Source organism: Chiloscyllium plagiosum, chromosome 31, assembly GCF_004010195.1.
Source record: "Chiloscyllium plagiosum isolate BGI_BamShark_2017 chromosome 31, ASM401019v2, whole genome shotgun sequence".
In the NCBI taxonomy this organism is placed as follows: Eukaryota; Metazoa; Chordata; class Chondrichthyes; order Orectolobiformes; family Hemiscylliidae; genus Chiloscyllium; species Chiloscyllium plagiosum.
The window spans coordinates 38,268,181-38,284,170 of NC_057740.1; the positions used below are offsets into that span (position 1 = coordinate 38,268,181).

General features: G+C 45.4%; 1 protein-coding gene across 1 annotated transcript in view; it reads right to left on the reverse strand.

Moving 5' to 3' along the window:
- Window positions 1-9,228: 9,228 nt before the first annotated feature.
- Window positions 9,229-15,990, reverse strand: part of enc3 (ectodermal-neural cortex 3) — a 25,476-nt gene continuing 18,714 nt past the window's right edge. Inside the window, exon 3 of the mRNA XM_043721420.1 lies at window positions 9,229-13,428. The gene's annotated coding sequence lies outside the window, so the exon portion shown is untranslated. The remainder of the gene's footprint in view (window positions 13,429-15,990) is intronic.

Sequence of the window (15,990 nt, forward strand, 5' to 3'; positions counted from 1 at the left end):
CACATTGCTGTGGATTTGGGGTCACATGTAGGCCAGACCAAGTAAGGATGGCAGATTCTTCCCCGAAAGAATGTTAGTGAACTAGATGGGTTTTCATGACAATCTGGTTGTTGTCATTATTGACACCAGCTTGTTATTCAAAAAGTGAATTTAAACTCCCTCAAGATGGGGTTTGAATCCCAAGGCCCAATCCATCATTCTACCAACATAACCATTACGTTACATAGCTCCCTGAGATCATACTACTTTGTAATTCTCATGAGTGCATTAGGTGACATTTTATATCTCAAATTGGGACAACAGTTCTTGATCATGGAATCTCTACAGTGTGGAAGAAGGCCATTGGGCCCATCGAGTTCACACAGACCCTCCGAAGAGCATCGCACCCAGTCCTACCCTCTCCCGTAACCTCACATTTCCATGGCTACTTTATCCAACCTGCACATCACTGGACAAAATGGGGTAATTTAGCATGGCCAATCCACCTTCAGACTGTGGGAGGAAACCCACGCAGACACGGGGAGAATGTGCAAACTCCACACAGACAGTCGCCCGAGGGTGGAATCGAACTTGGGACCCTGGCACAGTGAGGCAGCAGTGCTAACCACTGAAGCACGGTGCCACCCCATGTGCCTTGATGGTTTGATTCCAGTTGTACAGCCATGAATATTCAGCACACATTGTATGTACTGTTGCAGAGGCATTTTACACTAACATTTTTCTTGCTATAAGCCGACCATTGAGTTATCAAGATCTACAGCACACAGGGAAAGACCCTACGGTCCATTGAGTGTGCGCTGGTCAAAAACAACCATCTAATTATTCTCATCACATTTGTCAGCACTTGGCCTACAATCATTAATCAGTCAGGTTAGTGCGGAATATAGACAGTGATAGTCAGAATCCGGTATTTGGTCCAAAGCTGCACCATGGTAACATTCTCCACCTCTACCTGGTGTCAAATTTACCAACACCCACTCAGCCACTATTCCACTGTGCTCCCCAGCTGTTAACAGTTGCAATGTCAGATTATAGTTTAAAGACACACAACACCAGCCAGCTACTTGACAAAGGAGCAATACTCTGTAACCTTGTACTTCCAGATAAACCTGTTGGACTATAACCTTATGTGTGACTTTTAATTTTGTTCACCCTAGTCCAACACTGGCATCTCCATATCAAGACTATAGTTCAGCACTCATGCACCGAGCCCCTAATACAGCTCACTCCACCTGATGTAGGGGCTACGCTTGGAAAGCCTGTGATTTCAAATAAATCTGTTGGACTATAATCTGGTGTTGTGTGATTTCTGACCTAATACAGGCTACTAGTCAACAAGCCCAAGGCAGTTACTAATCCCTTCAAGTTGTCTCAAGTGAATGGCACCTTTACAGTGGTAAACAGAGAGGATTAAGTGACTAAAGAAATCACTCAGTAACCTACTGCAGGAACAGTTATGTAACTCTTCTGAAGAAGGGCCTCTACTAGAGTACTGTACCCAGTTCTGGTCACCCTGTTATAAGAAGGATATTACGAAACTGGAGAGGATTCAGAAGAGATTTACCAGGATATTGCCAGGAATAGAGGGTTTGAGTTATAAGGACAGGCTGAGATTTTTTTCACTGGAGTGTGGGAGGTTGGGAAGTGACCTGAGAGAGGTTTATAAAATAATGGCGGGTATAGATAAGGTGAATAATGTGTTTCTTTTACCCCTAGCGTGGAGGATTTCAATCTGGAGGTATATTTTTAATGAGAGAGGAGTAAGATTTAAAAAAAGACATGGGGGCAGTTTTTTGACACGCCTTGTTATTGATCCGGTGTCTATGACATATTTTGATGTCCTGAACAGCTAACCATGAATTTGTTTTGAAGTGTCCTGGTTTGTCCAGAAACCTTTTCTCTTTATTCATTCATAGGAGACACTTGTTGCCTATCCCCCCTTGTGGCAGTCAATGCTGCACAGCAAGATCCCACAGGCAGTCCTGCAATATCAAATATTAATTTCTGCTGATGCAAATGGTGGGGGACTGAAATAAAAACACAAAATACCTGGGCCATCTCAGTAGGTTCAGCATCTTCTGTAGAGAGACACAGAGAGACAGAAGGAAGATGTCACATCAAATGATTCTTCATCAGAATTGGCTAGAGTATTTGATTCTTTTCCACAGTTGCCCAGTTAAATTCTGCTCTGTTTGTCTATTTTACGTTTCATTGTTTTCTATTTATCATTCAATACCATTGCATCCTACACTCTCACCTATATCTCCCCCCCCCCACCCCACTTCAGTAACATTCTACCTCCGCCCTGATCCCAACTTCCATGTTATCCTTCACCACATTGGCTCATTAACAAGAATTTTTACTTTCTTTGTCATGAACTGTAGGATTCAACAGGCCATCCTCAAAAATCTGTTGCCGGTGAGAAATGTTGGCTCTGGCCCCTGGAGAGAATGTCCCTGCAGAACAGCGTCATGAGGACTCTCACACCCACCTGACAGCTTCATAGATGAACCACATTCAAAGAGACACCTTGCAGTACAGCGTGAGAGCCCAGGCATTGCACTCTGGCCTCCTTCCTGAGGCCATGAACCAAGCTAACACAACAGGATGAGGTGTCTGTCCTGGGCCGAGGTTTATATCAATATTGTTGGAAGGGATTTGTTGAAATGGTGAGCTTTTAAAATTCACTCATGGGATATGGGAGTTGCTGGCTGGGCCAGTCCATCCCTAGTTGCCCTTGAGAAGGTGGTGATGAGCTGCCTTCTTGAACTATTATGTGTCATAGGTAGACCCACAATTCCCTTAGGGAGGGAATTCCAGGATTTGACCCAACGGTACTGCAGGAGCAGCGATATATTTCCAGGTTAGATCAGTGAGTGTCTTGGAGGGTCACTTACAGATGGTGATGTCAGCTGCACTTGTCCTTCAAAATGGGACAGGGGTTGGAAGGTGCTGTCTAAGGAGCCTTGGTAAATTTCTGCAGTGCCTCTTGCAAATGGTACACACTACTGCTGCTACTGAGCGTCGGTGGAGGAGGGAGTGGATGCTGGTGGATGTGGTTCCAATCAAGTGGGCTGCATTGTCCTGGATGGTGTCAAGCTTCTGGAGTGTAGGTGGAGCTGCCCCCATCCAGGCAAGTGGGAAGTATTCCATCCCACTCCTGACTTGTACCTTGTAGATGAGGGACAGGCTCTGGGGAGTCAGGAGGTGAGTTATTCATTCTGACTTACCACCGCCCCCCCCATAAAAGAGACAGCATTTGTACAGTAATTAGGAACCGGAAATAAATTCTGGCCTTGTCATCGATGTCCACATCCCTTGTAAGAATAACAACGACGGAAAAGGAAGCCGGAGAACACAGCAAGCCAGGCAGCATCAGGAGGTGGAGAAGTTAATGTTTCAGTCCTTCTTCAGGACTGGGGGTGGGTGTAAGGGGAGCTGCAGATGAAGGGGATGGGGGTGCCGGGTGGTGAGGTGGAGATAGGTGAAGACAGGTAGAGGGTACGACCTGGTTGGTCAATGGTTGGTAGCTGGAAGGAAGGGTCGGTCAGAGGAATAGAAAGGAGGGGGAGGGGCTGGGAAGGGAGTCGGGGATGGGGAGGGAAGTCATTTGAAATTGGAGAACTCAATGTTTAGTCCTCTGCGCTATAGGCTGCCCAAGCAGAAGATGAGATGGGAAGGGCAGCAGATATTTGGGAACATCACTACCTGCAATGTCCCCAAAAGCCTCTCACTGTCCTGACTTGGAAATATATCGCTGTTCCTTCACTGTCACTGGATCAGAATCCTGGAATTCCCTCCCTAATGGCATTGTGCGTGCATCGGCCACAGCCTCCCTCCCACCCAAGGAGTAGTTCAGAAAGTTGGCTCAGCACCAGTTTCTCAAGTGCCGCTGATAATTGGGCAATAAATGTTAGTCCAGCCAGGGATATCCATATCCCGTGATTTAATACTGACACAAACATGATGGGCCGAAGGGTCTTTTTCTGTGCTGTTAAAACTCTTATTATTCCAATTATAAATAATCATCTTCCCAGCCTGTAAATGCAAATGAGAGAATGAAGGAGACAGACAGGAAAACATGTTCGAGATGTTAAAAATCTTTTTAAAATTAAAATAAAAACTAGAATCAGAGAGAGAGACATTGGTGATAATAGATATAAAAATGGACGAATTCAGACGGTAACAGCAGGCAGAGAGGCCTCTTGGTGAAATCTGATCAAGTTACTTTTTTTTAATAGAATGGAACAGCTGTTTAATACTGAGCCTCAGACACATGCTGTGTGTACATGTGAGGTTAGAGGTCCACACAAACTGAAACAAACACTCTCTGATTCCCATTCATTGCCACACACTTAATGAAACAGAGCCTCTGATTAAGCAGCCCGGCTGCTGTGCTCTAATAATGGGGCTAATGGTGCTGCTGAACTGCTTTCCGCTTCACTGAGAATGTGTTCCCGCTGGGGAGAGTGATGGTGCTAGAACAGAGAAAGGCTATGTTTTGAAACCCAGGCCTGTACAGACCCTAAAGGAAAGGGTGATGGAGGGGGAGGTTCAAGCCAAAGGATATGGGTAGGATATTTAGGACTGAGATGAGGAATTCTCTGCCACACAAAAGCAGTTGAGGCAAAAATATTGCATGTTTTCAAGAAGGAGTTAGATATATAGTGTAGTCATAAAGTCATACAACATGGAAACAGACCCTTCTATCTAAACTGTCCATGCCAACCATAATCCCAAACTAAACTAGTCCCACCTGCCTGCACTTTGGCTCATGTCCCTCCAAGATTAGAGTGGTGCTGGAAAAGCACAGGGTCAGGCAGCATCTGAGGAGCAGGAAAAATCGACATTTCGGGCAAAAGCCCTTCATCAGGAATCCTGATGAAGGGCTTTTGCCCAAACGTTGATTTTCCAGCTCCTCGGATGCTGCCTGACCTGCTGTGCTTTTCCAGCACCACTCTAACCTTGACCCTAATCTCCAGCATCTGCAGGGACCCACTTCAGTCATGTCCCTCCAAACCTTTCCTATTCATGTACTTACCAAAATAAAAATCTTATACTACTGAAATGTAATTGCTATAAGAAATCTAGAAGTAAGCCTGAATTTCAGGAGCGGCTGCAAGATCCACACTATTCTCCATCCACCGCTTTAGAATCTCTTTGTTCTTAGGGCTAAAGGGCTCAAAGGGTATGGGGGAGGAAGTGGGACCGGGGGGGCTGAGTTGGATGATCAGCCATGATCGTGTTGAATGGTGGAGAGGACTCAAAGGGGCGAATGGCCTATTCCTATGTTTCGATGAACCCATGATGCAGAGTTCCGGGTTCCTCCATTTTCTACCTGCTTGGCTTGCTGGCGGATTGTTTGAAGCCCTGATTGTGACAGCAACTTCCAGATTCTCACCATTTTCAGTGTTCGATCTCCCAAACAGCAAACACTCGAGAAGTAGTGGAGCAGAATTATTTTGCATCCAGTGTTCAAATTAATTGTTTCAGCACACCACGGGGATTCCAACAAATGGAATATTTCAGAAACTGAATTGTTTCCTTAAAGCACTTTGGGATGTCCGGTGACTGTGCACAAGCTGATTAAACATGAGTTTGTATTTTTGTTTTAACAATTTGACCTTTACTCACCATCTCTGGACCTGCATAAACATGAAAAGCCACATGCAATTGTAATTCTCCTGATTGTGTCTCTGTCTCTTCAGAGAATGTGAGGATGGCAGATGCTGGAGATCAGAGTCAAAAGGTGGTGCTGGAAAAGCACCAAGGCAGCATCCAAGGAGCAGGAGAGTCAACGTTTCGAGCATAAGCTCTTCATTAGGAATGTGCCCCCACTTACAGTCATAGAGATGTACAACACAAAACAGACCCTTCGGTCCAACTAGTCCATGCTGATCAGATATCCTAACCTAATCTAGTTCCACCTGCCAGCACCTGGCCCATATCCCTCCAAACCCTTCCTATTCATATACCCATCCAAATGCCTCTTAAATGTTGTAATTGTACCAGCCTCTACCACTTCCTCTGTCAGCTCATTCCATACACACACCACCCTCTGGTATGAAAAAGTTGCCCCTTAAGTCCCTTTTAAATCTTTCCCCTCTCACCCTAAACCTATGCCCTCCAGTTCTGGATTCCCTCACCCCAGAGAAAAGACCTTGTCTATTTATCCCATCCGTGCCCCTCATGATTTTATAAACCTCTATAAGGTCACCCCTCAGCCTCAGACACTCCAGGGAAAACAGCCACAGCCTGTTCAGCCTCTCCCTGTAGCTCAAAACCTCCAAACCCTGGTAACATCCTTGTAAATCTTTACTAAATTCCTCTTGAATGACTCACTGCGAGATTCCTCACCCTCCAACAAAGTGCCTGAACCTGTTGGCTTTGTAACTGGCTCGTTCAGAAATTCCTGGGTTTGCAGATACATTCCTGTCTGATGAAGTGGCCTCCTCTCATCAAAAAGGAACATTTCAAAACTTCCTGAACCATGGCTGCCAACTGCGGGGCCGGGGGGGGGGGGGGGAGACTGGTGACAATGAAGCAGCCAACTCAAAGATGGACCATTTCTTCACATCCTGTTGCAAAACTGAAGCCCTGAGCAATTGAGGAGTCTAGTTTTGGAGAGTTTTTGTAAAGCATGGAGGCCTACCATGAGGCACCAGGACCAGAGAAACCCTTTTAATCAAAGTTAAATGTAAGGAACTTTGACTGATGTGATGGCAGCTTATAAAATATCAAAGGGAAATAACAGACTTTGGGGGAGTAAATGGAAAGGTGTAGAATGATCGAAAGGACTGGGAATGTTGTAAATCAGAAACAAACACAACAATCAGGTGTCCTTAGGAAAGATCACTCCACCAGGAATGTTAACTTTTTTCTCTCCACAGACCTGCTGAGCTTTTCCAGCAATTTCTGTTTTTGTTTGAGGTTTAGGACAATGCGTAAATATTGAGAATAAAGTTTTCAGGGGGGCAGTGGGAGGGGGAAGAGCTATGGAACAAAACATTAACTAAATCTTTCATTAATAAATGAACCTTTATTAACTTGTGACAGTTAAGGGGCGTTAACTGTCAATCATCATTGTCTGGTGCATTTTCCATAGTCCACTGTCAACCAATCAGCACTCTCCCCTCAGAGAATAAATGTTCTCATTTGTATTCTTGCGAATTGTCCTGATGAGACCAAAACAAAAAGACTTCAACTAAATGTGTTTTTTTCCCATTAAAAGATGGTATGGTGGCTCAGTAGTTAGTACTGCTGCCTCACAGCACCTGGGACCCAGGTTCGATTCCAGCCACAGGCCACTATCTGTGTGGAGTTTGCACATTCTTCCTGAATGGGTTCCCTCTGGGTTCCTCCCACAGTCCAAAGATGGCCAGGTTAGATGGATTGTCCATAGTGGATAGGTGGGTGGGATATGTCTTTGAAGTGCCAGGGTAGACTTAATGGGCCAAATGGCCTCTCCATGCACTGCACTGATTCTATGATGAACAATTATACAAAGAATAGAATAGAATTCCTACAGTGTTGAAACAGGTCAACACTGACCCTCTGTAGAGTATCTCACCCAGACCCATTCCCTTACCCTATTACTCTACATTTACCCCTGACGAATGAACATAGAAAAGTACATCGCAGTACAGGCCCTTTGGCCCTCGATGTTGCGCCGATCCAAGCCCACCTAACCTACACTAGCCCACTATCCTCCATATGCCTATCCAATGCCCGTTTAAATGCCCATAATGAAGGAGAGTCCACCACTGCTACTGGCAGAGCATTCCATGAACTCACGACTCGCTGAGTAAAAAACCTACCCCTAACATCTGTCCTATAACTACCCCCCCCCCCCCCCTTAATTTAAAGCTATGCCCCCTCGGCATAGCTGACTCCATACGTGGAAAAAGATTCTCACTGTCGACCCTATCTAAACCCCTAATCATCTTATACACCTCTATCAAGTCACCCCTAAACCTTCTTTTCTCCAATGAAAACAACCCCAAGTGCCTCAGCCTTTCCTCATACGATCTTCCTACCATACCAGGCAACATCCTGGTAAACTTCCTCTGCACCCGTTCCAGTGCCTCCACATCCTTCCTATAGTATGGCAACCAAAACTGCACACAATACTCCAGATGCGGCCGCACCAGAGTCTTATACAACTGCAACATGACCTCAGGACTCCGGAACTCAATTCCTCTATGCGCCTAACCTAAACATCCCTGAACACTCTGGGGGAATTCAGCATGGCCAATCCACCCTCAACTGCACATCTTTGGACTGTGGGAGGAAAGCCATATAGATACAAGGTAAATATGCAAACTCCGCACAGTCACCCAAGACTAGGATTGAACCTGGGTTCTGAGCGCTGTGAAGCAGCAGTGCTAACCACAGAACCACCATGATACTGAGCTAGCGGCAAATGTATTTTGTTGTGAACTAGTGGAAACAAAAGTCATCCTTGTGATTCTCCTGATCAATTTTTCATTTTAAAGGAGGTAACAAGTGTTTAACTCAAAGTTAGTCCCATTCCCTGATAACAGCACCTACCCGTGAGACAAAGGAGAGAATTATTGGCACTTGACCCAATGGGGTAAGATTCTAAAGGGCCAGAGCTTCCTCATTGCTGGAGTGTTAACCTGGAAACCCAGGCAATGTTCTGGGGACCCAGGTTTGAACCCTTCTATGCTGATGGTAGGGTTTGAATTCAATAAATATCTGGAATTAGAGACTAATGATGACCATGAATCCATTGTCAACTGTCGGGAAAAACCCATCTGGTTCACTAATGCCCTTTAGGGAAGGAACTCTGCCATCCTTACCTGGTCTGGCCTACATGTGACTCCAGACCCATAGCAATGTGGTTGACCCTTAGCTGCCCTCTGGGCAATAAATGATGGCCTAGGCAGTGACACCCACATGTCATGAATATTAAGAAGACAATCCCCGGATTCATATATCTTCCCACATTCTGAGGGAGTTGTAACAATTTAAACCTCAAAACAGGGTTACAATGGAAAACGTTTGGGAAGCACAGGTCTATGGGAGGAGGTGCTGGACTTAAGCATTTTATATTCAAATCTGTATCTTGGCAAAAAAAAAATAAGTGTCTCAGCAATTGGTCTGCCTTCCAGTAATATTCAAAATCTAAAATTGTGTTTTATTCTGGCAGATTCAAAACAAAATGAGGGTGATTGCATAAATAAAAACCACACAAACAGCCTGGAGTTTTGGTGACTATTTATTGAAATCTGAAACACAGCACCAGGCTGTCAGAAATCAACTCTTCAACTGAATCTAGGTGACAGGACATCATAAATTAAAAACACATCCACAAGTTACGGAACACAGAAATAGTCACAGACAGAAAATAAAGTCTCCAACTGTCCAGGTCAAATGGAACAAGAAATAAATCCTCATTCAACTTCCTGCACTTGCAGTAAAAATAAAACAGTATACCCAGAATAGAGTTGGAAAAATATTTTACAGTAAAAACATTTTCAACTGCTTCCTTCATCCAAAAGTTCAAAAACATTCTCACAAGACACATGGAGAGTCTTAAAACAGATAGATTAGAATTTAAGAAAAGAACTCTTCCTGCTCAAAGAGTTGTAACAATGTTATCTTGTTTGCAATGACCGCAGTGGCTTAGAGGCTTAACAATACAAGAGGTGGCCATTTGGCCCCAGTCCATGCCAGCTCTCGACAGAACTAGTCAGACAGTCTGATTACCCTGCTGCATCCCTGTAACCATCAAGAATCCTACTCGATTTCGTTCTGAAACTGTCGATAGTTTCCATCATCAGTATTTGTGGGGATCGAGGTGGGTAGGAGGGGGTCTTCTTTCAGAGAGAAAAAGACGCAAAAAGTAATTCATTCAGACTATTTCCTTTGGATGCTCTGGTTTCCTCCCACAGTCCAAAGATGTGCAGGTTAAGTGGATTAGCCAAGATAAACGTGGATTACAGGGATAGGGGGGGTGGGGCGGTGGGCTGGGTCTTTGGAGGGTAAGTGCCGATTCGATGGGCCAAATGGCCTCTATCTGTAGGGATTCTATGATGTTAACCACATGATCGCACCCCCGGATATTCTCATACACCAAGCAGTAATAAGTGGCAGAATGTGATGAGGGAGTCACTAACAAGCCGCGAGTTTGTGAAAGGCAAAAATATGCAAAACGCCTTGCCAATGAGAGGAGGTCAGTGGTTGTTTAACATTTATTTTAATGCACATCCAGGGTTGCCCCTGACACTACAGTTCTGGCTATGCCCATACCTGTGAGGTAAGTGAGTCACTTCACTTCTGCCAGGGCTTAACCTCTATGTTCTTGCTGGACTTGCAAAGTTAGGAGGGTCAAAAGCAGAGTGCACCCTGGGCCTACAGCAGAACCTGTGACACAGACTGGAGTCAGTCGGTGAGGCGGAGAAAACAGGTGGGGCGATTACAAAACCCCTTTCCCAATGGGAAGTAAACTTGCATTTATGTAGCACCTTTTGCCACAGTAAAAGACCTCCAAGTGTGTCACAGGAACGGAGTGCTAGACGCAATTTGACACTGAGCCACCTAAAGCTTAGTCAAAGAGGTAGGTGTCAAAAAGGCTGGGGAATAAGAAGTTGCAGAACATTTCAAGGCCAATTTCCAGCGAGAGAACGTTCTGCTGCCGAGTCTTGCTTGACACAAGCACAGACTAATTATAAACATTGTTGGAACAAAATCATATGCTTATGATTTCTTGAGCATTACTCATTAAAATCCTCTGATTTGAATCAATTGGATCCTCTCAAAAGAAAAAAAAACGCCTCAAGCATAAATAATTAATTGAAGCTCGAGGGAGAGCTGTACAGATCAGTTTGCTAATCATTTATTTGTTCCAAATCACCCAAGGGGGCAGATTTAAATGCAACCAATAGTTTCATAGAACGTGGGTACCACTGGCCAGTCCAGCATTTGTTGCTCATCCCGAATGACCTTCGATCTGAGTGACTCGCTGGAACCATGTCAGGGGGCAATTAAGAGTGAACCTCACTGTCATGAGACTGGAGTCACATGTAGACCAGACCAGACCAGGTAAGGGTGACTGATTTCAGTTCCTAAAAGGATACGAGTGAAAGCAAGATGGGTTTTTTCAGAAAGGACAAATTGTGACAGCTCACAGCCACCACTGTGGAGAGAAGCTTTCAGTTCCAGATTTTTAAAAAATCGATTTAATTTAAATCCCACCAGCGGTACCTGAAACCACATCTGCCAGGTATTAGCCAGGAGCTCGTTATTAGCCAGGGGCTTGGACTTGCTGGCACAGTGAGGGTACCAATGGCCATCAGGTGGTCAAAAATAATCACGGCCGGGAAACAGACAGAATGACAAAAATGCAAAATGTGGGAAACACTCAAGATCAAGGAAGTTAACGTTTCAGGTGCAGTCCGTCTTGAATCATTCAATGAAATGGTTTGTGCCATTAACAACAATTTGTCCGGGTGCAACTGGAGGCTTCAATTAAAATGTGAAAACTAGTTAGCTCGGTGATCCTAAACCCCAGTGAAACACAAATGACAGGAAAACAGCCAATGAATCTCGCCAAATCAATACATTTGACCATAACGACTATTTTGCTGCTACAATGGTAGGGGATTGGTTAGCTCAGTGGCTGGAAGGCTGGTTTACAATCCAGAGCAATGCCGTTACCAGGAGCTCAACTCCCACAGTGGTTGCTGTTATGACGATGGTCACTCCCCTTCAACCTCACCAGAGGTCTGGTGACCCTCAGGTTAAACCATCACCAGCCCTCTCTCTCTCTCTCTCTCTCTCTCTCTCGAGTGACAGAGTGGGACTATGGCGACTCTAATTTGTCAGCCAGTTGGTCCTTTTCACCCCATTTAGTTCAGTTCCGGAGACCTTTCAAAACCGGAGTGTGGAGAGCTATTCCACATGGTGGTCATCACAACCCATGCAGGTCCACGCTGCCCTGCCCGTGTCATCAACAGGCATTCCCTTTAAAAGCAGGTCATTTTATTCCACTGCCCATCCCAAAAGGCAATAAAAGCTAATGGTAAGGCCTACACCAGAACAGGCCCAGGTAGAGAGTACAGCACTTTTATCGTCCAGGTGACTCCCTTGGATCTAGAGGCTGTGCATTTATCTGCTAAATCACTGGGAGAGTTAAAGGGTGAATTCTGGAACTTTTCAACTACAATGGAAATCCCTCTCACTCTGGATCCAGGGAAAGGCTTGCTCTGGCAAATTACCGAAGTCCCACAGAAAGTTTCTGTTGCTGGCATTTTTTCCACGAGATTAGGCCACAGTGCTCAACAATTACAACTGATTAATTCAGAACCACAGGCCTTTTGTTTTCCCAACAACAGTTTTGTCAGCTGAGGAAAACCAGTCAGTTCACACCAAGATATCAAGACAACACTGTAAAAGAAAAGTAACCGGGTGCCCTGTGAAGACTCAGAAACCACCAATCATAAAAATAAATACAGAAAACAAGTCATCAAATGACAAAATCACGAAGTTGGAAAACACAAGGTGCAAAACTATATAGCTAGAGGGGTTTGCTTCCCCCAATCTAGGTCAACAGAATCACAGCAAACAAAGGGGAAATCCCGACCAGTTCAGCTGCACGCTGCACAGAATGGTGACTGGACCAAGCGGCATAGGGTCGAGTGTGTCAGAGTGAAGCCAGTAACTGTGCCCAATCAGATAGTGCCAAGTTTAGGTATTCAAAGTCTGTCGATTGTAGGAGAGAAGGAAGTTGGAAATGGTCACCAGCTAAGAAGGAATTAGTTCCAGTCCTCAGGAAATGGGCATCATTGACAGGGCTCACGTTTATTGTCCGATTCCAAACGAATGATGATACGTCGCAGCCTGTGTAATGGACACACACTCTCAATGCAGCCAGATAGAAAGTTCCGGAATGGCGACCCCAGTAACTGTGAAGCAGTGGTTGATACATTTCTGGGCTGCAATGGCTGGTGAGCAGGAGGTGAGGGTGTCTCCATGCATCCCCTGTCCTGGTCCTCCTTGGTGGGGAAGGGGCCTGCTATCAGAACCTACCATTACCAGCTGAAATGTGCTTCCTCAGCCAGTCACCATAGCGACAGTCTATGCTGAACAGGCAAATATGGTGTCTTAAAATCACAACCAAGACAAACGTCAGGCAGATGTGAAGTCTGAAAGAGATGAAGTCCCAATCCCCCGAGAGGTCTGTATGTCATAAACGGCAGGAACACCAAAATACACATGGTGTGGTTTGCCAAATTTTGGCAAAGGTGCTGACCTCATACATCGACGGTCAGCCAGAGGGCTCAGCGCAGTCCTCTCTAGCCCAATACCCTCCAGTGTCGGGACAACATCAGGTGAACCTGGCTGTGCAATCCCTCGTTCTTCAATGTTCTTCGTCTTTTAACAGCAGCAGGTAATCCATCGACCCTGGGTCAAACAATAATGAGAAATGGTAACATTTATCTCAACAGACAGGACTCTCAGCACAGCACAAGGTCATATAGCAACCCCTTTCCAATACCTTAGGAGCTTGGTTGTGATGCTGAATGATGCTAACAGTGTGGGTTCAATTCCCATGTCACCTGAGGTTATCATGAAGGACTCTCCTTGTCAAATCTCTCCCCTCGCCTGAGGCAGGGTGACCCTCAGGTTAAACCACCAACAGTAATTGAACATTACAGCGCAGTACAGGCCCTTTGGCCCTCGATGTTGCACCGATCCACGGATCCAATCTGATGCCCATCTAACCTACACATCCATATGTCTATCCAATGACCATTTAAATGCCCTTAATGTGGCAAGTCTACTGCTGTTGCAGGCAGTGCGTTCCACGCCCCTACTACTCTGTGAGTAAAGAAACTACCTCTGACATCTGTCCTATATCTATTACCCCTCAATTTAAAGCTATGTCCCCTCATGCTAGCCATCACCATCTGAGGAAAAAGGCTCTCATTGTCCACCCCATCTAACCCTCTGATTATCTTATATGTCTCAACTAAGTCACGTCTCAACCTCCTTCTCTCGAATGAAAACAGCCTCGAGTCCCTCAGCCTTTCCTCATAAGACCTTCCCTCCATACCAGGCAACATCCTGGTAAATCTCCTCTGAACCCTTTCCAAAGTTTCCACATCCTTCCTATAATGCAGTGACTAGAACTGTACACAATTCTCCAAGTACAGCTGCACCATAGTTTTGTACAGCTGTAGCATGACCTCGTGGTTCTGAAACTCAATCCCTCTACCAATTAAAGCTAAGACACCATATGTCTACTTAACAACCCATCTCTCTGTAATGAGGGAGCAGCCCCTTGGTCTGATTACATTATGGTGACTTTACAATCACACAAACATCTGACACCTCTAACAGTGCAGCACACCCTCACTGCCAGGAGGACAGGCAATGCAAATTGAGCTACACAGCAAAATGGGAATAAATGTGAACATTCGATTAAAATGGTCAAGTTGGGAAGAGCACGAGAGAGCGATAGAGAGCGCAAGAGAGTGAAAGAGTGAAAGTGAGAGAGAGAGAGCGCAAGTGTAAGACAGAGTGAAAGAGCATGGGAAAGCGAGTAAGAAACAACGAGAAAGAGAGAAAGACAGCAAGAAAGCAAGAGAGAAAAAGAGAGCGAGAGAGAAAGTGAGAGCGAGAGAAAGAGAGAGAGAAAAGGAAAGTGCGAGAGAGAGAAAGATAGAGAGCGAGAGAGAAAGAAAGAGAGAGACAGCGAGAGAGAAAAAGAGAGCTAGGATCGGATTCAGGTGGAACAATCTCTTCCCAGAGCAGGATCAATGCAGACCTTGCGTGGCTGATTCATGAAGAAGAAATGTATTGTGAGGAGTGTCGATGACAAGTTCACCAATTTGTTGCCCATTCCAAGATCTCTAGAGGTAATTATGGGCCTCCCTCATGAATCCCTGCTGTCTTACATGTGAAACATCTTCAAAAAGGGTAATTATGATGTTAATCCCAGTGGGTTTCTGGGACCTCACTGCTAGTTGCTATTAGCAGCCATTTCTGCTTGTAATCAGACACTGCTTGTGGTGATCTCTGACCCCTAATGGTGTGGGAGCCTGACTGGGTGGGGGTAGGATAGTGGATTGCCTCCGCCCCCACCCCAGTTTAAAAGGAAAGTGGACATAAGTGAGGGAGCTGGTTAGTCACCAATATTTCACTAACTTGCAGACTAGTTGGTACTTTGCTTACTTAAACTGAAACTGTGGATGGATTACAATCAGTTTGTGACCCAGGCAGTGACAGAACCACAGTGAGGGACCCATGGCCACGGAAACACGTTTGATAAGTACCTCGCTGGTTTTGGCCGTCATCGATTGCCGAAAACACACTCATGTGCAATGTCACCGCTACAACAACAACTCGCATTACATAGCACCTCGTAATAAGCATCCCAAACGCTGGGGTCATCAGGCAAATTGACACAACACAAAATAACACCATTTCCCTTCCAAACTTTAACCCCAAGCTCAACACTTGCAGACTTTGGTCGTGGCTCTGTTGCTAGAAAAATGGAAATTGCTGGATAAACTCAGCAGGTTTGGCAGCATCTGTGGAGAGAAAGCAGGTTTTGAAGGAGGGTCACTGGACTCGAAACATTAACTCCGCTTTCTCTCTCCCCAGACGTGCTGACTTTCTCCATGAAGTTCTGCTTTTGTTTCAGATCTTCCAGCAGTTAGAGTCATAGAGATGTACAGCATGGAAACAGGCCCTTCGGTCCAACCCGTCCACGCCGACCAGATATCTCAACCCAATCTAGTCCCACCTGCCAGCACCCAGCCCATATCCCTCCAAACCCTTCCTATTCTTATACCCATCCAAATGCCTCTTAAACGTTGCAATTGTACCAGCGTCCACCACATCCTCTGGCAGCTCATTCCATACCCGTACCACGCTCTGCGTGAAAAAGTTGCCCCTTAGGTCTCTTTTATATCTTTCCCCTCTCACCCTAAACCTATGCCCTCTAGTTCTGGACTCCCC